Genomic DNA, 21,378 nt, shown 5'->3' with positions numbered 1-21,378 from the left:
TGCTTATTTGAGTGTGGAAATACAGGATGCGGGGGGGGAGGGGGTCTTATTACACAGAAAGGGTGGGGAAAGCGGAGAGAGAGAGCAGGAAGCACCTGACTTGGAGCTGGGAGGCAGACTCTCCTCCTGGTCCTTCCACTCCTTTGCTGTGTGAGTCTGACAAATCAGTTCCTCTCAGAGCCCTTCATTCTACAGAATGAAGAACTCGGACCTGGTGTGTCTGAATGCACCTGGCAACCTGAGGCTTAAGGCTATTGGACTATCACCTTCTATTTCCAATTCATGCCTCTTTTCACCAGTGAGAGTCCAAGGTGCCCTGTTCTCCCTGCTGCCCAGAACTGCATTTCTGAAAGGTTCATCCAACGTCAGCAATGAGGATGCTTCTGATGCCCCCTCTGACCTTGTCTTCAAGGTCTTTCTCAGCCTGTTTTTTGTCTGTACGATTTGACGTTGTCAAGACCGAGGTTAGAAGCAGGTACAGAGATCTGGCTTCTCATTAGCCCACCTGGCCAGTCAATCGCGCCATTCAAACGGGCAGGGCCTGTTTGCTACCTTGAGCACTCTGCAGACCCATGACCTTGCCACCAAGTGCGGCGATATCAGGGTTCCCCATTGGGCTCCTTCCCTCAATTTTAGTGACCATCACCTGTTTTCTTCATTAGCCACCAGCATCATCTCCTCCTCCCCCTCCTTCTCCCTCTTGTCAGTAACACTGTGTTTTCCAACGGACAGTCCAACAGAGAGCTGATCAGTCAAAATGGAAACAAACCTGGGGTGGTTTCTGTTGTCAGCGTGCTTACAGGGGCGCTGGACATGACTGCCGATCTACATGTCCCCATCCCACCTACAGAAGTCCTAAGAAGGCTGAGAAGGTGAGGGGCTTCTGTCTCTCATCTCCCAAACCTGTGTTCACCCTCGGAACTGAGACTGCTGTTGGGATGGCATCTCCCAGGGTGCCATCTATTGTCCCCACCGACCAAGTACAAAGACCATCAAGTGCAAGTACTGTTATGGTTTGGATATTAGGTTCCCCCAAAGGCCCCCTGTGAGGCAACGCAGGGAGGTTTAGAGATGAGCGGATTGGGTTATGAGGGGCTTCACCTCACCAGGGCATTGGTCCCCTGATGGGGATTAACTCGGTAACCGTAGGTAGGTAGGGCATGGCTGCAGGAGGGGGGCCATGGGTGTGCCTTTGGGGTTTGTCTTTGTCCTGGTGAGCAGCACCCTATTTCTCTGCTTCCTTGATCATGTCCTGAGCTGCTTGCTTCCCCACACTCTTCCTCCACGATGTCCCACTCGGCCCCGAGGAATGGAGTTGGCCATCTATGGACTGACACCTCTGAAACCATGAGCCCTCAAATGAACTCCTCCTCCTCTGAATGTTCTCATCTTTCAGTCACAGCAGGAACACAAGCTGACAAAACCAAGTACCACGTAGCAGGTGACGTGCCACGTACCGAGGACCACCAGGAAGATGACCTCCAGCTGCTCCTGCCCAGAGCAGCTGGGTCCCAAGTGGCTCAGAGAGAACAGAAAGGAGCCCCCTCAGAGGACGCTAGCCCACTCCGCTCTCCCCTGGTCCTTCCAATTCCCCTGTGGCATGGGACAAGGGACACTCCCCACCCCATTATCTCTCCTAAGAGAAGCAGAGCACCCTGGAGGGTTTATTTCAAATGCTCCCCAAGCTCCTCAGGAAAAGCTGCTCTCCAAACGGGAGGGCACTCTCTTCCCCCCAGCGGGGGCTCCGTGTCGTCCAGAAGGGCCCATGGGAGGCACAGGGGCCAAGCAACCACCTTGACTTCAACTTCAACCGCTTCACCCCGAACCCAGCCAGCCTGATCCCAGCCGTAGGAGTTTCTATTTTTGAAACTGAAAATAGTCCTCACTCTTCGCTTTGTCAGTATTTTGACCTTCATTTCCCTCCTCCCCACCCCCATGCCCCTGGTGGGCAGAGGGAGGGGGGCAGTTGGATTTTTTTTTAAGGCCAAACAAAAACAAAACCTTGTCCAGGCCGAGGCCAGCCGCTCACCATGTTCCGGGCGGACTCTGCTACGTGCCAGCAGTGACCGTCAGCAGGATCTGCAGGAAACACCTTGCAGAACCCACTAGGAGAAGCCAGAGGAGTGTGAAGCGGATACGCTGCTGAGGCCAGGCACAGGAAACGGCGTTGGAACTCCAGGGACCAGAGGGCTAACTCACAAAGGTGGTGGGGCCTTGTCCATCCCTCGGGTGTTTCCCAGGGGGGGTTCCTTTAATTGCTTATCTTTTCCCAACTGCCCACTGCCCATGCATGTTCTGTGCTAGGGAGACTCTAGAAGGAAGGGGAGAGGTGACTTCCCAAGGGTCTTCTAACCCTGATGTTAGCAGAAGTGCCACCTCTGTAACAGGGGTGCACAGTGCAGTTGGCCAAGTGCACAAGGACTCAGGCAGCCAGGAACCCAGAGTCAATTCCCAGCTCCAACTTCCACTACTCTTGAGCAAACACCTCACTTTCTTCACCTTGAACTTGGAGAGGTCACTGTGCATTCCCTGTGCATATGCCCCACAAGGTCGTGAGGATGGAGATATGAGCAAAAGGACTCCGCCCGGTGCTCGGGGCACAGCAGCCACTCAGGAAACTGTGAGCTGTGATGATCGGGGGGTGGTCCCCTTTCCCAAGGGAGGGAAGAGGCCAGCGGACAGCAGGAGAGAGGACCAAGTGCCTCCGAGAAGAGAAAAAAGAACACGCACGGCACCAGCGGGCCCCACACGGGCCCCTGCAGGCTCACAGCCTCGTGCCAACCCTGCCCGGCCTGGAGCGCAGGCTGCCCCACTTACTCTTGTTCAGGGCATTTGGGTTTCAGGTCAGGTTGTAGCGCTGGGGACGCTGAATAGTATCAGTCCAAGTGGAATGAGCCCCCGGAGTGCGGAGAGCCCGGCAAGAGGCGGGCAGAAAAGGCAGCACTAGAAACGCTGACCTCTCACGACGGCCCAGCTGCGCCCCGGCCTCCCTGTACCCGCGGGTGGGAGAGTTTGGACGGGTCCCCGGAGGCATGTCAGAGTGCACCAGCCCCCGAGCCTGCCTTCCGGAGGAGCCGTGAGTGTGGGAAGCCAGCCCCGAGGAGCCAAGTGAGGACGGAGGGCCATGGGCTGGCAGGGCGGCCCGGGCCAGGGTCAGCGGCCAGAGCCCGGCATTGTTCCGGCTGGAGAAGGGAACAGCCAGTGGCCAGCATTCTGTGGGAGGCCGCAGCAGAACGAAGGCCAGGCCCAGTCCAATTAGGGTCTGATGGAAAGCAGGACCACTGTTCAGAAACAGGAGGCAGGCGGCCGGGCCGCGGGGCAGACGGGAGCATCTGGCTCCCATCAGCTCCCAGGCCAAGAAGCAGGCCTACATGTGGGCGCGAATGTAACGCCAGGGCCCGGGGCCCGGGTGGCACCCCCGCCCCCACCCCGTCTCTGCTGCAATGAGGTGCCAATTGGGGGCCCAGCGGGGCAGAGGGGACATGTTCCTTACTGGGCCCGCTGTTTGGGAACAATTACAGGCTTCTTTCGGCACCAACAAGAACAGGAAGCCGGGGAGCACTTTGAACCACCAGGCGTGATCATGAAAGGAGGCTCCAATCAAAGAGGGCATCGGCCTCGTGTTCACGCCGCTCAGGCCTCTGGCATGGGACTGAAGTCGGCCGTGGTGCAGGGCGGATGTTGAGAAGTCCCAAGCTGAATCGAACAGGTCATTGTTTGTCCCTGTCCCCTCTTCTTCAACAGGACACTCCGAGGGGTAGAATTGGTGCCAGGGTCAGCTGGGAACTTGTGCCAAATTCACGTCCACTGCAGGGAGCAGTTGGTGGCCTCTTCCAGGCCTCGAGGCTGACCCTGGGGCCGTGGGGAGGGAAGGACCAATCTGCCCCCAGAGAGCCCCATTTCTGTCTTCCCTCCCCCATGAGGGGGACCCCTGATGAGGGAGAAAGTGCGTGAATTTCCTCCACGTGACTGTCTCTGTAGCCACTCCCCCTGCCCGTCTGGGAAGGCCAAGTGTAGGGGTGCCGAGGAGGAGCCCAACACGTGGAAGGAACGCAAGCTACAAGGGTGGGGTGCTGTGTCCCCCAGGTCAGCTGCCCCGTGAGCAGGGGCTGGGAGCCTTAGTTCTAAATGCCTGGACCTCTAACTCCTGGGGCACGTCTCCTCCTGTCCCTGGGCCTGCGTCCCCCATTGGGGAGTGGAGAGTCTGTGAGTCCGGGTGCCCTGCCTGTGTCTAGAAAGCTCACCTGGAGGAGCAGAAGAGACTTCTTGAGATTCCGGCCCCTCCTCCCTGGGAGTCTGCCTGCAGCAGGTGGCTGGATCCCTGACCTCCTTCGGAGACTCCCGCTCAGGCAGCAACCACCAACAGATGGCAGAGTGCCCCAGGGCCGGTATCTCGGCATGATCTGCTGCTTTCCATCAACACGGAAGAATGTGGCCCCGAGAGGCAGTGTGCCCCTAAGTGGCTCTAAGAACACTTCTGCGTGAGTTTCACCCACTCCAAGCCTGGAGCACAGCTCTGCCAGTCTCCAGTCTGGGGAAGTACGGCAGGACACGTCACCTGTCTGAACCCCCATTTCCCCATGCCTCAAAGGGCACTCCCTCATGCATTTAATAAACATTAGAGTTTCAAAGTAACTTTGAAGCAGTGAGCAAGTTGAACTTGAACTCTACTCTGGGGAGGGCGGATTGGCCTACAGGATGGTAGAAGAGACAGACCAGGCAGTAAACAAAGCCCCAACACAAAACCAGGTACTAGGTGAAAGTGGGATAGAGACAGCGTTGGGAGGCGTGGGAGGGATTTTTAAAGGAAGGTCTGTCTGGGAAGTGATCTTGAGTTGAGACCTCCATGATGAGAAGAAGTCAGAGATATCCAGGCAGAGGGGACAAGTTCCCTCAAGGCCACGAGGCCAGGAACAAACTTGGAGCCAGGAGCATTTGAAGAACAGCTAGAAGTGCATGGTCAGAGTAAAGCAGGGAGACACAGAGGCCAGACCTCACAGAACCTTCTAGAACTTGTTAAGGAGTGGAGAAGCCATGGGAGAGCTTTGAACAGGGAATTGCTAAGATGTGAGTGACATTTCAAAAAGTGCACTCCGGCTGCTTTTTTTTTGGAGAAAGGATCGAAGGGGCCTGCCGAGAAAATGCAGGAGTTAATAATAGTCCTAGCTACCTTCCCTGTCCACCTCCCCAGGGCCTTGTAAACCTCACATGAGATTCATGCTGACACCCAGAAAAGCCCAGAGGCACGGGTGGAGGTACACATTGTCACATGCTTTAAAATCCCCTGCACAAGTAGGAGCTTGCAGGGCCTGGCACCAGGCTACTTGGAACCAGGCTCCTGTATAGATTTCAAGGAACCAGGGCAGGGTGGCAGACTCTGCCCTGCCCAGCTCTGCAGCTGTCCAGGCCCAGATGAATCCACAGATTTAAACCGGGAGCATTGCTCTGGGCCACTCCCGGCTCTGCTTTTGCCGCTGGTGCCGGACAGGGGTAAACTAACACCCAGCAATGCAGAGAGGCTGACTCTCCACTCCTCAACTCCTGGCCTGGTGCACGCTCTTCTCTCCTGACCTCCCTTTCAGGACTGGGAAGGAAAGACCAAGAGAGCTGGAGAGCTGTCTAATTTAGGGACCTTTCATTTGAGCGTGGCTCCCAAGAGGATAATGACTGGGCACCCACACAGGGCCCAGGGATTTAAAGTATGGTGACCGCAGCCCGCTTCCTTCCCCAGGGCCTCCAACTCGGAGGCTGGAGGCCGATCCCAATATCTGCCGCTGGGTTCCCTACAGTGGAATGGCAGGGACCAGAACGTATTGGAGGGTGCCATGTGGATCAAGAGGGAAAGCTGAATGGCTCGCTCCTGGGCACCTTTGGGGTGAGAGGCTGGGGCTGAACCTGCTAAATGTAATACCATGTAAAATGTCAGGAAGTGCAGAGAAGAAAATAATCAACAAGATGATATGGAGGGTGTATCCGGTTTAAAAAAAAAAAAAAGAATTCTGTGTTAACTTCTCAAGAGTTCCACTCCCTGCCACCTGTACAACAGAAATGCCGAAATTTCCCAAAACTTGACAAAGTGGGATTGGGGTACCTGCTTTCCTACTGCAGTTCCTGGTCCTCACGTTCCCTGTAGTTTCCAGAGCCTTCTCTGTGGTTTTTATTTTCTTATCTTATTTCTTTTGACATATAAGTTTTGCAACTTCACTTGCTTGGGGGGGGGTAGGCAGGAAAAAGTAAATGGAAAGAAAACTATCATTTTTTAAATAACCTGAAACTCCCACCATACAGTGGTAGGTACCCTTTGCATTTATATTTTACATCCGGGACTTTTCCCTCTGCTGCTATAAGCCTGTAGAGAATCACAGAGACCATCCTCGTGGGCAATCCAGGTTCTTTCCATGCAAATGTGTCAGTTCACATAGCTCTGCCTCTTCCCTTGCAATCGCCGTGTTGTGTTCGACTGCATAGATGCAGAACCATTTGTTGGACATTTTCCTAAACCACTCTGATAAACATCCTTGCCTGTTTATATTTGATACATACACATATGTACAGATAAATATTTACATGCCTGTATATATACACAAGCACATACACAATGTGCGTACACAGAGGCATCCTGACATCCTGACCCGACGATTTCCTCTGGGTCTAGAAGTCCTCTCCTCTTTTTAAACCTGTCGTTTTAGTAGTCGTTGAATTCCAATCAGCAGACCCTCTGCCCCCATGAGCAAGCCCCTCTGCAGATAGCATAATTGAGAAACCATTAAACGTGGTTATCCGGGCCCCACGAGCTCAATCCTACCTCCTCACATCCTCCCAGCCATGGTCACTGTCCCTACTCCACAGAGTCCAGCTGGTGGCCAAGCCTGAAACAAATTCTACACGCCTGACTCCTTCTCCAGTCTCATTGGACCCAGCCTGCTACTTCAGAGTTACAAGGTCTAAGTTGACATCCCAGGACAGATGGGGCCACCAGGAGCTCAATCACAAGCCCCAAAGTCACTGGTCAAGACCACAAACGAGGTCCCTCCCAGCCTTCCACGCGCTCCTTGGCTCTGAGGCCCCGAGCCCGGCTGGCGGCTTTAGTATGCCACAGGCGTAGGGAGCATCCCTCTGGTCAAACAGTGAATGAAAACTGCCTCCTCTTTTTGCTCAGGCATCAAAGGCATCTGCCTCCCGCACTGGTCCTAGAGCAAAAGGACGGGAGCAGAGGAAATGGGTCCCAATGTGCCTTCTGAAGGCAGCCTTGCTAATGACCCTTCAACTAATAAAAGTAACCTGCCTTTTATCAGGGCACGAGGAGTCTGCACCATGCACACGCACCTCCAGTCAATTTGGATTCAGCAATTCTGTTTGGCATGGGCAAATGCATTTACATATAAATATGATTTTTAACTGTGCAAAATATGCACACGCACGTGTGCAGACACACTCAATTTTAAAAGAGCACTTCCTCCCCAGTGATTCCTGGGAGCTGGCAGGGGTCTGCTGTCATTTCAGGTGGTAGCAGTCCCCGTATGATAATGGGGTTTAAAGATACAGAAGGAGACTGTCTTATGTTGTCCCTTTCCCTCGCCCTGCAAAGCAACTCAAAGCTGAAGCAAGAGGTGGCCCCCGTGGAGGGATAGGGAGGAGGCACCGTGTTCAAAAGCCACCTGAGAGGTGTCTGACCCTCCTAAGCACCACCTCTCACCTTCCTCCGTGCGACTGCATACAAGGTCACTGCATGACCTTTCCATCTGTAGGTGTCAAAATACCTTCACCTGCCGCACCCTGCACCCCTTGTACAGGTGGTGGTGGGGTCTGTGGCAGGGTGACTTGCCCTCAGCACTTCCCAACGGGGATTCCACTCTGACTGCAACCCAGGTCTCTTCACACCGCCTCCCTCCCAGCCCCCAAGTGGCCTCTTTCTCACTGCCACGGCCACCAAGTTTCTTCCTGCCCGTCAGTCACCATGCTGCAGGCCCAGAGCCCAAAGCTCATGGCCCCCACGTCTCCCTTTGTGATGCTGCGCCCCCCCCCCAGTTGCTCTTCCTGCTGGTGGGAGCTCACCCACGGCAGTCCACCCCTTCCAGGCCTGGCCAGCTCTGACCGATGCACAGGACCCTGGCTACTTGTAGGGACAGGAAGGGCCTACTGCATCCTGATTTCTACGGCTCTGTTTGGCAAGCCCCCAGGTACAGATCTGGCTCCTCTATTTAGCAGAGGAGCAGAGGAAACCCACCCCACCCACAACCCTGCCCAGGAACACCCGCTACGTTCACCCCCGTGGCAGGTCCCAGCGGGTCTCTCTCCCACCACGGGTGCCTCAGAGACAGAGGAAGAATTCACAGGAGGAATCAGGGCTTACAGGGAACAGAGCACAGGATGCAGAGCCCCCAGCAGCCAAGGGGGAGCACCCCGGGAAGGGATGGGTTGTGTTGGCTTCCCACCACGGAAGCTTCTGGATCCTAAAGCAGGGGATCCGCTGAGCCTTGTTTTCTCACCATTGTTCTTTTATCTGATTACAAAAGTCATGTGTCACTGTTGTGAAATTTTATTTTCCAGAAAATGCCAGCCAAAATTAAAATCCATCCAGAATCCTACACTCCAGAGGTAACTGGGGTGGATATTTGGTATATAAACATTCAGACCTTTCTCTAAGCATCTATATGGATATTCATAATTTTATTTTTAATAAACCAGTTTTTGTTGCTCAAAAGTGCATCCTGGGTTACTCCCACAATGATGCACTTAAAAAAACAAACAACAACAACAACAAAAACCCTCAAGCATATTTCATGGGTCCCTGGCTGTCCACTGAATGAGTGCGCCATCATTGAGGCAATCTATTTGCAACAGACACTTTCGCATTGCCTATGAATTGTGGGGGGGGGGGGGCACTAAATTTCTAAAAGTCTGATTGCTAGTTAATTGCACATTTGGGGGGCTGCTCTGGATGCTGAGGGTTAGACTCTTCTCCTGAGAGGTGACAACACGTGAACACGTGCTTTTCCTCTCAGCAGCCCTGGAAGGTGAGACCCAGTGTTGCCAAGATGGGAAATGCCAGTACCAGGATTTCCCCCCAGGGTCCTGCCAGGCCCAGAATACCACCTGGAAATCCCCAAAGGCTTTGGCACATGAGAAGAGCCCGCGGGGGAGAGGACTGACAGACCTGACAGACGGGGGTCCGGCTCCTCCCCCCACAGAGCTCAGAAGCAGGCAGCGTGGGCGGGGAGTGTCAGGGCCTATTTGGGGCCATGATAAATACTTGTCCCAACCACTGGAAGCTGCCTTCCTTCCCTCTCCAACCAGAGGTGTGGCCCTGGGGCAGGGCTTCACCTCCCTCAGCCTGATTTCTGTCCGTCTGTCCTGTCCTTCCCCTGAGACCTTCTTCCCTCTGTGATCTTAGAACCAGCCTTAAGCTCAGAGCAGACAGGGCCCCACTCTCCGCCCTCCATGTCCCCAGTCATTTCCCTGTCCTTGATCTGTTCATTATGAATCCATTTTTATGACCCCTACCCCTCACGAGGGCCACTGTTGATACGAGCACGGCAGTGAGGACCCTGTGGTGGTCATCTCCCACCCACCTTCCCATCAGCCCCGAGGTGGAAGTGGGATCCTTCCTAGTTCTGCAGCTGGGAACACCAAGGCCAGGATTTCTAGTCAAACTCCGGCTCTGATAAAAGGCCGAGCTGGGATTCCATCTCAGGTCTGCTTGAAGCAGACCTTTCTCCATCCTCCCCTGTTGCTCCGATCCAGCCCTACAGACGAGCTGGGAGCCGGCACGGGGAAGACTCCCGGTCTCAGAAGCAGGGAATTTCCTAAGGCAGACGTGAGGGCTGAAAGAGATCTCTCAGGGACCTTGAAGCCAATCAACACACCTCTCCCCAACATTTCCCATCTATAAAATAAGCAGTGAGAGAATGACTTAGCAATATCTGGCGAAATCAGCCTCCCTCTCTATCATTATTCCTGAACTTCTAACCTAACAAGGGAGCCGGTGGTCTCCTTTCCTCCTTCCAAGAAGCAACACCCACAGACTTGGCTTTTGCCGGTGTTCCTGAGCTACTGTGACCCCCCGCCCCAGAACTCATCCCAACGCAGCACCGCCCTTGGGTCTCCAGTGCTCTCTGGCTCCTGGAGGTAACCAGGCCCTGGGGATGTCCTCTGGACTCCTGCCCACCCCGAGCCAGGCACACTGTAGGGGCAAGATGTTCCAGCTCAGTGCGGGCTGGGGAAACTCTCAGGCCAACCCCAAAGACTGTCCTCACTCTAAAAGTTAATGGGGTTTAAAAGGAAAAAATGCCAAAGAGCTGATGCCCACTTGTCCTTCACTGCAGACTCGGAGGTGCCAGGCCCCCAGGTGGTGCCAGGGAGGTGGTAGAAAAAGTGGGTGACCAGACAAGGCACATGCACAGGAGACAGGAGGAAATGCTGGGGAGCTGGCTTGTCACCAGGCCCAGGGACAGTGAAGAGGGCCTGAGGCCCAGGAGCCAGCCTCAGAGATGGCCAGAGCAGGGTACAGGGCTGACTCACAGCATTTGCTGAGCCAGGAATGATGCCTCTCCCGCACCTTTATATGAATCAGAAAAAGTCACCCAGGGGGGCCGGCAGCTGCATTCTGCAGCAAACCAAAGGAACCTTCCAGGCCCTGACGCTCTTGGGCTCCAGGAAAAAAAAAAAAAAAAAAGCCAATGGGTTTCCTACTTTCCTAGAAAATCCTGTGGTAAGATGGATCCCACAGAAAACCATCCTAGCTGTAAGGACTTCCCTTGGGCCCGTGGGGAGCACAGGAAGTCAGGCATGGCAGGACCACACGGAAGGCCACGTGCGTCTGCTCTGTTCTGACCTTTTGAAAACAAAAGATGAGGTGGCCAACGGGGGCCACCGAGGTGCCTGCTCAGCTGTCAGAGCTGGAACAGTGGAGAAGAGAGTGCAGATCCACAGGAAGTGGGGCACAGGCCGAGCCCCCAGGGTAGGAGTTGGGACTAAGTCATTGTTGTGGCCTCCAGGGCTTTACCTTGTGCCTGAAACACAGTAGATGCTCGATAAACATTTGAGGGGCAGATGTGTCTGTGGCCCTCATATGAATGAGGACCTGGATGCAAGTACCCACTTGGGTGGGAGACAGCAAGATGCGAGATGGCTCTCAAGGCCCTCGTTTCAAGGAAGGGGACGCTGGGGACTCCGAGGAAGGCAGAGACACAGCCCCATTGCATCTGCTGGCCTCCACCTGGGGCCAGGCTGGGGTCTGGGAAGGAGACCTCGGGTCCTGCCAACATGGCACCCTGTCCTCTGTGTGTCCTGAGATGCCTTCTCTCTCAGCCTCCCTCCAGCCCTTTGGCCTTGGGGATCTGCAGAGAGCCGAGGGGCAGCTCCCGGCAGGTGTAACCCAGCACCGGCGGAGGGAGGCCAAGCCTCCTCGTGCCAACACAGATTATCTCCTCTTTCGCTCCCTCAGTGCCTAGTGGAAAAAACAAGAAAACAAACTTCCCCTGAGCAACCGGACACCCCGTGACCCCCTGGCCCAGCGGCCAGCTTCAGCTGCACCTTCATCCCCCCCTCACCTATGCCTGGCCCAGGGGCGGCCTCGCAGGTTATTTATAGCTGTGTCAGAGGAGGAGGAGGCAGGAAATAGGAAATTATGAAGGAGGGGACAGGAGGAGAGCAGGGGCTGAGTGGCCCCGCAGGCTTGGAATCCGCCGCCTGCCTGCCCGTGGCGTCAGCCCTGGACGGCGAGCGCTGACCCAGCCCAGACGCTCCTGGCTGCGGGGCCCCACCTGCTGCCAGCGTCCCCTAGTCCAGGCCCAGGTGGAAGCAGTTCCATCCCAAGACGGCTTCCTCGGCTGACCGCAGTGACGCCAGCTTTTCCGACTAGTTAATAGAGCAGAGCTGGGGACCAGGCAGGGGCAGGCAGGGGGCAGGCAGGGGGCCCGGCCCTGGGGAGAAGAGTTGGACAAACTGTCCCCGAGGGTGTGGGCGGGGGGACACCCAGCCTTCCGCCTCGGCCAGCCCCGCCCGCTGCTCCCGTCCCCTGCCTATCTAAACACCCTGCATGGTCACCTCCAAGAGACCCAAGACGTCCCAGGAATGGCACCACCAGGCCAAGGGACCACCCAGAAGGGCACAGCACAGCCAGACCCGGGACCCTATCCTCCCCAGGCACTGGCCCCTTGGTCTACCCCATGCTGACCCCGGCACCCACTCCTGTTCTGCAGAGGCCCGGTGGCGTGTGCAGCCCTACTGTGCCTTGGGCCATGTCCGCGGCTCTGGAATCCCAATGGGCCACCTCAAGTCCTGGGTGGACGGAGGTAAACATCCATGGAATAATCGCTTCACCAAAATACCCCCAAGCACCCGCTGAGATGAGAGGGCATTGGCTTCCAGGCGATTTTGGATGACGTGCTGATGATTCTTCCTGTTGTGCTTGTCACGGGCTGGTTTTGGCACAAGTGTTGACTCAGTGATTCTCTGACAATGACAAGTGGCCTCTGGGAGAACGTCTGAACCTCTTGAACCTCGCAGGTGTAAGAGCTCTAATCTGATTCCCCAATGTGCTCCTGTCCGCAAGAAAGATCCAGACGTGGATGGAAGGGATCAGGGAGGGCAGGAAGCAGCCCGGTGACCCGGGGACCAACACGTCTGTGACAGTTCAGCACCGTCTCCCCATTGCACTTGTGCTTTGGACTTGCAAATCATGAGTACCTCCCCCTCCCGTTGAGCCCACAATGGTATAAGCAAGGTGACAGGTGCCATAGTTTGGATCTAGAATATTCCTCACCCCATATGTTAAAAGTATGGTCCTTAAATGAACGCTATTGGAAGGTGGTGGAAGCTTGAAGCAGAGTCTAGAGGGAGGTCTTAGGTCCCTGCAATCGTGCCCTTCAAGGGATTATGGAACACTGGTCTGTTTGTTTCTCCCCGCCCCCACCCCCTTCTCTCTCTCCTTCCTCTCTCTCTCTCTCTCTCTCTCTCTCTCTCTCTCTCTCTCTCTCTTCCAGCAGGTGAACAGGCCTGCCCCTTCACACATTCCCACTATGATGCATGATGCCAACACAGGCCCAAAGCAACAGGGCCAAGTCACCATGGACAGACACCTCTGAAACTCTGAACCAAAATAAACCTTTTCCCTTTATCAAGTTGATCACTTCAAGCATTTTGTCACAGTGGCAGAAAACTGACTCTCAGAGTAGGATCTGAAAATGTGATGTGTGCCCCAAATTGAGTCAAATAATGTCATAAAGTAATATCAATATCAAGTAATATTATAAAGCAAGTCCTTAAACCTAGCACATAAAGCTCCCGTCCCTTTCCCCAACAAAGTACCCATTCAGAGCTGCAGCCATTTCTGTTTGGCAACCTCCGATGAGCACCTTCCTTGTGTAAAGCAGATACTTCTTCCTTCTTCTATTTCTACTCGGCAACCTTACGATAGGCAAATGGGCAAAGAGGGTCTTCAGAATCCTCATCTGGGCGGTGTCTCGCCAACTGGGCTCACAGGTGCTTCTTGGGAAAAACCAGTTCCTTGGCCAGATATGCTTGGGAAACAGTGGACCACACAAAGCTGAACAGGTCACTGTGCAGCAGGACTTCTCAGAGCCTTTAAATGCTAACGGTCCTTTTCCACTCCAAAGGGTGAATACAATCAGCAGATTTCCTAAAGTTCAGTTCTTCAGACTCGTACTGGGAAATTCTGATCTAGGCCCTCCCACAGCACCAGGAAATCTTGCCTGCTTCTGTGCTCACGGCTCACCTGCTGACCTGCAAGAGGTGCGGAGGGAGACTACGAGGCAGCCTTCAGGAAGGGTCCTGGAGCTTTGAATCAGAGGCTGATCCAGGTCTGTCCTAACTTGGGAGGCTCCAAGGAATTGGAATCTGCAAAGGCTCTAGGGAACACCAAGTCTTGACGATGGGGCAAAAGGAGGCCGTGCTCATCTTTCTAACCTGGCAGGACAGCAGGCCACCAGCAGAGACAGGGGGAAGCAAACCGAACTTGTCTTTCCCTGGCATCCCAACCGTGCGCGGTGCTCCCGGAAAATTAAAAAAGGGAAGACGACCAAAGTCATGAACTAAAACTAGCAAAGTTCGGCCACCTGCAGGAAAACTCAAATGACCTCCCTCCAAAGTGCTCTTCATACAGAGCATCGAGATTTCCTGCCTCCGGGGGCCCACCTTCAGTATTTGTTTATCCCTCATCTCACCCTCATTTATTGAGCAGCTACTAAGTGTGATGGCCTGTGGTCAGGAATACCCATCAACTTCCAGGCAGTGCGGCTATTCTTAGTTTTCTGATGTCTATTTAAAGAGTGTTAATCTTCTGCGCCTCCCCCCCCCCCTGCAATTAGACACATACCACTTTCCAACCTCATGCGCTGACCTCGCCCAACTGGGAAGGCGGAATGGACAAGTGTTCTTCCCAGCCTGCTTAACTCGGCCAGGAATGTGGCCTCCCTGGGCTAGGCCAGCCTGGGAATCAGCCAACCTCGAGGAAGTCTGCCTTGCCTGGACCCTTCCATGGGTCATGGAGCCTGGAGTCTCCCTGTTCTTTTCCTACCAGGAGTGAGGCAGAAAGTGCTAGGAACCAAGCACAGTTTGGCCGAGGAGTAGAGCTAGCAGTGAAGAGCACGGGCCGTGGAGCTGGACTCCCAGCTCCCATACCAGCTCCATCTGTGCACAGCACACAGATCTCGGGGGCAGAGTTGGGAGGCCCGGGTGCAAAGCCTGGCACCCCGGGTACCAGTTGTACATTGGACAAGTTCCCTACCCTCTCCAGCCTCAGCGGCCCCCTCTGTGAGGTGGGGGAATAATGACGATGATCAGGGCGATGATAACTCCTGCAGGTTTGCAGTCATCAACAGAATCTGTGTACACCTGCGTGAATGCACAGTTCTTACAACAGCGGCAATGAACATGCTTTCATATCCATTCCTCGGCCTTAGCTTCTTCCTCTGTGAAACGGAAGTAAGGGTGTTCACCTCACTGGGTAGTAATGAGAATTTAAGGAGATTCAGGATAAAAAGGCCTTGGCATATAAAAAAAACCATGATAACTATTGAATATCATCAAGTATGACGATTAGTTGGATTCCAATTCTACTGCACCTCTTAGGCTGAACCTCTCTGGACCTCAGTTTTGCCTTTTGTCAAGTGAGAGAACTGGGCCAGGTGTCTTCTACGGGGTCACATATATGGATATATGGCCTGCCAAAAGCTTAATCTAAAAAATGTGAAATCTTACCGATAACTTCTGATTACATAGTGAAATTAATTTTTGGATATATTAGGTTAAAGTATTTTATCTAAATTAATTTCACTTTTTTTTCTCTTTTATAATACGACGAAGGGAAAACTTAAAACTGTATTTGTGGCACTATGCGCGCTCTCCTGGAAGGTGCTGGTGGGGGCTTTCTTTCCCTTTCTGTCCCTCTGCTTGTGGGCTGTGGCTAAGACGCCCCTCGAAGGGAGGCCAGAAGGAATTCGAGCTATTTGGGGTTAACCTTTTTTTAACCAAATAAAACCCAGATGTTTACGATCCAGGTGGGGCATTAAGTTTTAGGAGCCTCCAAGAATCTCCTCTGGCTCAATAAGGAACCTGAATAAATAAAATCCCTCAAGCTGCCAAAACACCCTGGCGCCAGTGCACTTGCCAGCACCCAGGGCTCTCCATCTTGCTCTGGTTTGCAGAGACGTCGCTTGTCCTCTCTAGCCGTGGTTCTTGGGGATCTTCCCAAGGTCATCTCCTCTGTTTAATATGCGAGTTTAGCCCTTCCAAGCAGCTTTTTTCTTATCCAGCCGGTCAGTGCCCAAGATGTCAAAATCTGATTTTCTTCTCTGACACACACACAGCCGAGGACTCGGGCTGCAATGCCACCTTCTTCAGTCATCCTCACTCATCCACAGGACTTTGATTACACGCCTGCTAACCTCAGTCACAGAAGTGCAGAGCAAGCCCGGGCCCCGCCCGGGGATCGGTGATACCCAGCCGTGATAACACCAAGGCCCCACCGCAGCCAGGCAACGGGCCAAGCCTTCTCTTTCCATCATCTCCATGAATTTTCCCACAACCCCAAGAGGTTAGAAGAACGGCTGCACGCTCCATGTTACAGACTGGAACACACAGAGCAAGAAGGGCCACGCAGCTAGCAGCTAAGGGAGCTGAGGTTTGTCCCAGGCCGTCCAACTCCAGAACCATCTCAGAAAGCACAGAAAGTGCAAGAACAGCCCCTAAGCAACATTTCTGGGATCATCAATTTGCTCAAAAAAGCTGTTGTTCATATTCACTCAGAGAGCCAAGAGCCAAAGGAAGTTCACAAGATCATCTGGACTCAAGGTCACAAAACCAGCTGAATCTGGCCCAAGGACCTGCTCTGCATGCGCGCGTGTGTGTGCGCACACACACACACATAAACTATAAGAGTTCACATTAAAATATTCAGATTTCTAGCTTATCCTATGAAATCTAGCAATAGGGGACCCACATCCCAATACACTAGGGCTGGTCAGCAGCTGCCCCTTCACATGGATGGTGGATTCTCCAGCTCTCCACAATCCCCACCACTCTCTGTTGCCTCCCTAATTCCACAGCCAAAGGCGAGTTGCTCCACACCATCACACATGCCCGCTGTTTTTGCCATTAATCTTATAATAAAGAAATAATTTTCATACCCATTTATCCCCCCAAAGTGGGAAAACAAGATATTGGGAAACTATGTAAATATAAATATACATATATTTGCATAAATATTTGCATAAATCTATCTATTTATTTAACCATATACATATACACATATATCTGCTACACGTGAATAATATTCCAATGTGTTCAATATGCAAATACTCATCTTCTGTGGCCAGCCCCCATGGACATTTGGGTTTCTGACCTGGCCTGGATGACAGTGAGAAAACCCAGGTCAAAAGAGAGTCCATCAGAGAAGGACCTGGAGCCCACATCTGCCTGCCCACTGCAGGTTCAGGCCTTTTCCATGAACCCGTTTGCTCAGCACTGTGTCCCACAGAACCTTCTGGAATACTGGGATTCTCACGAACGTCAGTCCTTCTGGTGGCTTGGTCATGAGGAATCTTGGGGCTGGGGTTCCTTCCTGCTACTGGACAGGAGGTGCCCTGTGAGTGCTCAGTGGGCATGGGTTGACCGGGCTCTTCCACGCCCTCCCCCCTTCGGGGAGCAAGGGTTCTGGAAGACCACGCACATCCTTGTCAAAGACCTGCATCTGAGCTGGGCTTCCTAAGAGAAGTTTCCTCAGTTACAACAGATGTTTAAACAGAGCCAATGACCAAATGCCCTGGAGCCAGGAACTGCTCGGCGGACTGTCAGGGCCGCCTTGTTTGGGTGACTGTTGCGTCTCAACCTATCTCTTGTCCATCGGCTTCGTCATGGGGCTAATGGGTTTCCATTTTTGCCAGGCCCTCCAGCAGCCAATGACAGGCCCTGAAGTGACCTTGATGCTGAGCCTGTGAGCTTGCTTTCTGTCTGGTAAATCATCTCTGCTCCAACAGGAAGTTTGGTGGTCACATATATCATCTGAGGACGGGTCTCGGCTCGTGAGAGGTTTTGTTCAGTCAGAGATCCGTCTTTCGCAACTGCAGAGATCCTGGTTCTGCTCTGTGGAACACATTTCTACTGAAGTTACCTCCTTAAGGGCGTCGCGGACAGATTCCAGCCCTCAAGTGCTCAGCTGGACTAGCCAGTCCTTTCCAAGGGAACTTGGGGCCGGAGACACTTGATATAAAATGAGCCTTCAGCAAAATACATGTGAAACCAGGGCGGCTGACACCACCCAGTTAATTCCAGAGTCAGGGGATGAATTTGAAGGGGACTCAGGTCTCCAGACTGGAGGCCATTTCCTCTACAGCCCCCCCCCCCCCCCCCCCCCCCCCCCGCCGACACACACACCATGCTGCACCTGGCATTGGGCAGGGACAGGGGTACCGACTTGTCATCCAAGGTCGGTATCACCGATCCATTTGCAGGGCCTTCCCTGTGGTCCCCCGGCATCTCCTACCTGCCTGTCAGAGGCAAACGGGCGGCAGCAGTCTACAGAGAGAGGGGCAGCACCGGGCCCTTGAAGAGTGTCGAACTTGGCCTCACGAGACACGGGTTCCAATCCCAATTCCATGCATCAGCTCTGTGGCTAAGCTACCGTACCACACCGCTTCTCAGAGCGGACTACCTTTAAATGGGAACCACCATCCTGCTTTGCTCACTGGGATGTTGTGACCATTGAATGAGATCCAGAGGACTTGAGGCTCAGATGTGGAGAGTTCTGAAACTAGGGTAGGAAGTTCCTTGTCTCTCTGTCCTGTAGGGGGCAGGTTATAAAGCAGAATGCATTGGATGGGGGGTGGGGGTGGGGCATAAAACAACCATGATTTTGAAACTCAGCTCTCTAAATGTGACCCTGGAAAACATCCATCAGCCCTCAGAATCCCATTTTCCTCAGTGGGGAGAAAAAATGAGAACACTGGCTGTGACCTATAGCAAAACCACGCTACTAGGATCTGATGCTCACTAGGCCTTTACCTCGGGGCAGGGTCTATGCTAAATACTGTGAATTTTTTCACATAATCACTAACCCAACGTGGCACACACCACCAACGAATGCTCCCGCTGACCGATGAGCTACCAGAGGCCAAAGATCTTGCTGGAGCTGAGGTCACAAGAGCTAGTGTGTTCCCAAATCTAGAAGGCTGTGTGTCTACTCGTGATGATAGATTCCGGGTCAAAAGGGGACCCTTCCTAACAGATGAAACACAGCACTGTAGCCAAACCCCTCAAGTCCTGCAGCTACGTCTTCATGAAGTCTGATCCCAGCTGGCTCAGAGGCCTGCCTTCCCCTCCCCAATGGGGACCTCAGGGGCCCTGAGACTGCAGAATGAAACCGCCCTTCCTTGTAGGCTGCTGGGCTGTCCTGGGCCAGGGTGGGAGCCGTGGACAACTGTCCTGCAGTAGTAAGTCTCTGGTTCCAACGGCTCGCTCTGCTCAGGAATCCCCTCTCCACCCCTCACCCCAGCACCCACTCCTGAGACTGTTTTTCCCACCGGCTGAACTTTACCTTGGCCTCTCTGAGGCCAAGTGGCATAGTCTCCCTTCCCTTGTCCACCTCCACAGAAAGTCAAGTGCCACAGGCCTGGGAGCCCGGGAGTCTCTAGTCTCTGAGCTGTGAGTGCCACTGCCAGCGATACGGCCATGCGGAAGGTGGATGAGACCTGGGGCTGGGCAGCACCGGGCAGCATGATGGTCACCACTCTGGACCCACAGATGGCTTCGAAAGGGACCAGGAAAGGTTCTCCCAGCCTCCTCGGTCTCTCCGACACATCTTTACTTTAGCAATTGAGCAGAACGACCTCTTAGTCCCCACTGCAGCCGGGGGACACCTGTGGCCTCCTGTCAAGTGCTGTTTACTGAGTCCCTCTCGCTAGAGTCAATACTTTTTCTGACAGAGATGGACACAGGAAAGATGCACCTAAACTCAAGACACTTCCTCTAGGAGGGCCTCCTCATCAACCAGGACACCAGCCACCTGCTTCCTCGGCCAGGCAGGAGTGCAGCAGGGTGACAGGCAGAGGCAGCGAGGGCGGTAATGCATGGGACCCACCCACAGGACGACAGTCATGAAAGTAAATACTCATCCTGGAGAGGGACAAAGGGCAATGATTTACTAAGGGGTCCGGCATTGTGGCCATCCAACCCAAATTATAATCCAGCCACCGGCAAGCCATGAGAAAACTTCCCGGGCCTCAGAGGACACCAGGCCGCTTTGCTCTGGGCTGTGATTGATGACTGTTAACAGGTGAAGCCTGAAAGATAGCTTGTCCAGCATCAGCGGTTTTCCACCTTAACTTGGTTTTTAATGGAAATAAATAATCAACGCTCCATGCACGAAGCCGTGATGGACAATTCTTCCAAACATGGAATCCACTGAAGGGAAAGTTAATTTTAGAAAATGCTCTTTGGGGTGGAGAAGACTGGGAACCACTGTCGCCGAGTGAGGGCGCAAGGCCTGGTTTTCTAAAGATCCCAGAACTGACGATATGTGGGTAGAAGTGGGGACAGCGGGGGAGGCTGACCCTGAAGAGGCTGGTGAGGGGATACACTCACAGATAAGCAGTGGGGAGTCCAAGACCAAGCACGGAGGTCGCCCAAAGAGCAGGACCTTCCCGAGTCTATGGGGGTCTAGCCCTTGGTCCACAGGAGGGGCTGGATCAGAATGTGGCCATTAGGGTCTAGACATGAGGGTGTCCCCCACAGACACTCAAGGATGTTCAGAAGTGAAATCAGATAGTGCAGCCTTTAACCTAGTCAGTGGATTAACTCACTGATGCGGATAAACTCTGGGGTAACTGGAGGCTGGTGGGGTATGGCTGCAAGAAGCAGGTCCCTGGGGACATGCCTCTGGGGGCTCTGTTTTGTCCCTGGTGAGCGGAGCTCTCTCTGCTCCCTGGCTGACATGTCCTGAGCTGCTTCCCTCCACCACACCCTTTCACCAAGATGCTCTTCCTCACCTCGGGCCCAGAGCTGTGCAGTTGGCCCACCACGGACTGAACCTCCAAAAGCATGATCCAAGATAAACTTTGACTCCTTTGAGTTGTTAATGTCAGGTCTTTTGGTCACAGCAAGGAAAGAGTGACTAAAACCCAGGCTGTGGAGATAGACTAACTTTGCATATAAACTAACTGCAGGTTTTGGCTTGACGGTTTCTTAGTGGTGAGATCTTGAGCAAGCGGTGTCACCTCTCTAGCTCCAGACGGATCCTCAAGCGGCTGGGCAAGCCCCTCCCCATGGGATGGCGGACAGGGAAGTACAGAGGTCATCAGTGCAGTGCCTGCAGCGTACTAGGTGAGCCTCGGTGAAAAGCAATGACCGCAGTGGGTGTTTTCTGCGGGGGTGGCATTCAGAAACCTTCTCTCTTTTCTCTGGGAGGGTGCTGGATCCCATTCCCATGGGGTGGGAATGGACTTATCCAGTATCACCTCTCAGGGGAGTCAGATGTGTCCCTCTGCAGGGTACACAGCCCAGCCATGCTCCTCGCCCGGGAATGATGCCCTTGGGAATTTCCAATGCCGCCTGCCTTCGAGAACCAGGCTTCCACTAGAGACGGTGCTTTGAGGTAGATTTAAAATTGGAGCAAGGGTTAGACTGTTGTGCACCAAAAAGAGGGAATGGGCAGGAAAATGGAACCAAATGAGACCTGAGGATGAAAAGTGAATGTGGGTGGACAAAACCAAGGCCACGGCACGGACCAAGAGCCAGAGGGGCATCATGAATTGCTGGAGCTGGAGGGGCCCCCGAGGAGGCAATGAAGATACAGGTGGGGTCCACACTGGCCCCATCAAAGCCACCTTCTGACACTCATCCCAAGAGTCCGTGGAAGAGCCT

General features: G+C 53.7%; 2 protein-coding genes and 1 long non-coding RNA gene across 5 annotated transcripts in view; 2 read left to right on the top strand and 1 right to left on the bottom strand.

The window, feature by feature from the left end:
- Nucleotides 1-21,378, top strand: part of Syn3 (synapsin III) — a 427,730-nt gene that overhangs the window by 185,054 nt on the left and 221,298 nt on the right. The gene's annotated exons all lie outside the window — the stretch shown is intronic.
- Timp3 (TIMP metallopeptidase inhibitor 3) overlaps nucleotides 1-21,378 on the bottom strand; it is a 50,275-nt gene that overhangs the window by 22,624 nt on the left and 6,273 nt on the right. The window lies entirely within an intron of this gene.
- LOC124083060 (uncharacterized) lies at nucleotides 1,686-4,635 on the top strand. 2 transcript variants are annotated; one of them, XR_009225451.1, is made up of 3 exons: nucleotides 1,686-2,203; nucleotides 2,550-2,620; nucleotides 3,522-4,635. It is a non-coding gene; the product is annotated as an uncharacterized LOC124083060 (long non-coding RNA). The 2 variants fall into 2 exon arrangements; XR_006848594.2 differs by lacking the exon at nucleotides 2,550-2,620.

This window comes from Marmota monax, unplaced genomic scaffold, assembly GCF_021218885.2.
Source record: "Marmota monax isolate L192 unplaced genomic scaffold, Marmota_monax_Labrador192_F-V1.1 WCK01_AAM20220418_F8-fsc00051, whole genome shotgun sequence".
NCBI classification, from domain to species: domain Eukaryota; kingdom Metazoa; phylum Chordata; class Mammalia; order Rodentia; family Sciuridae; genus Marmota; species Marmota monax.
The sequence above is the reverse complement of the archived record's forward strand: the minus strand, read 5'-3'. Positions and strand labels throughout refer to the sequence as shown.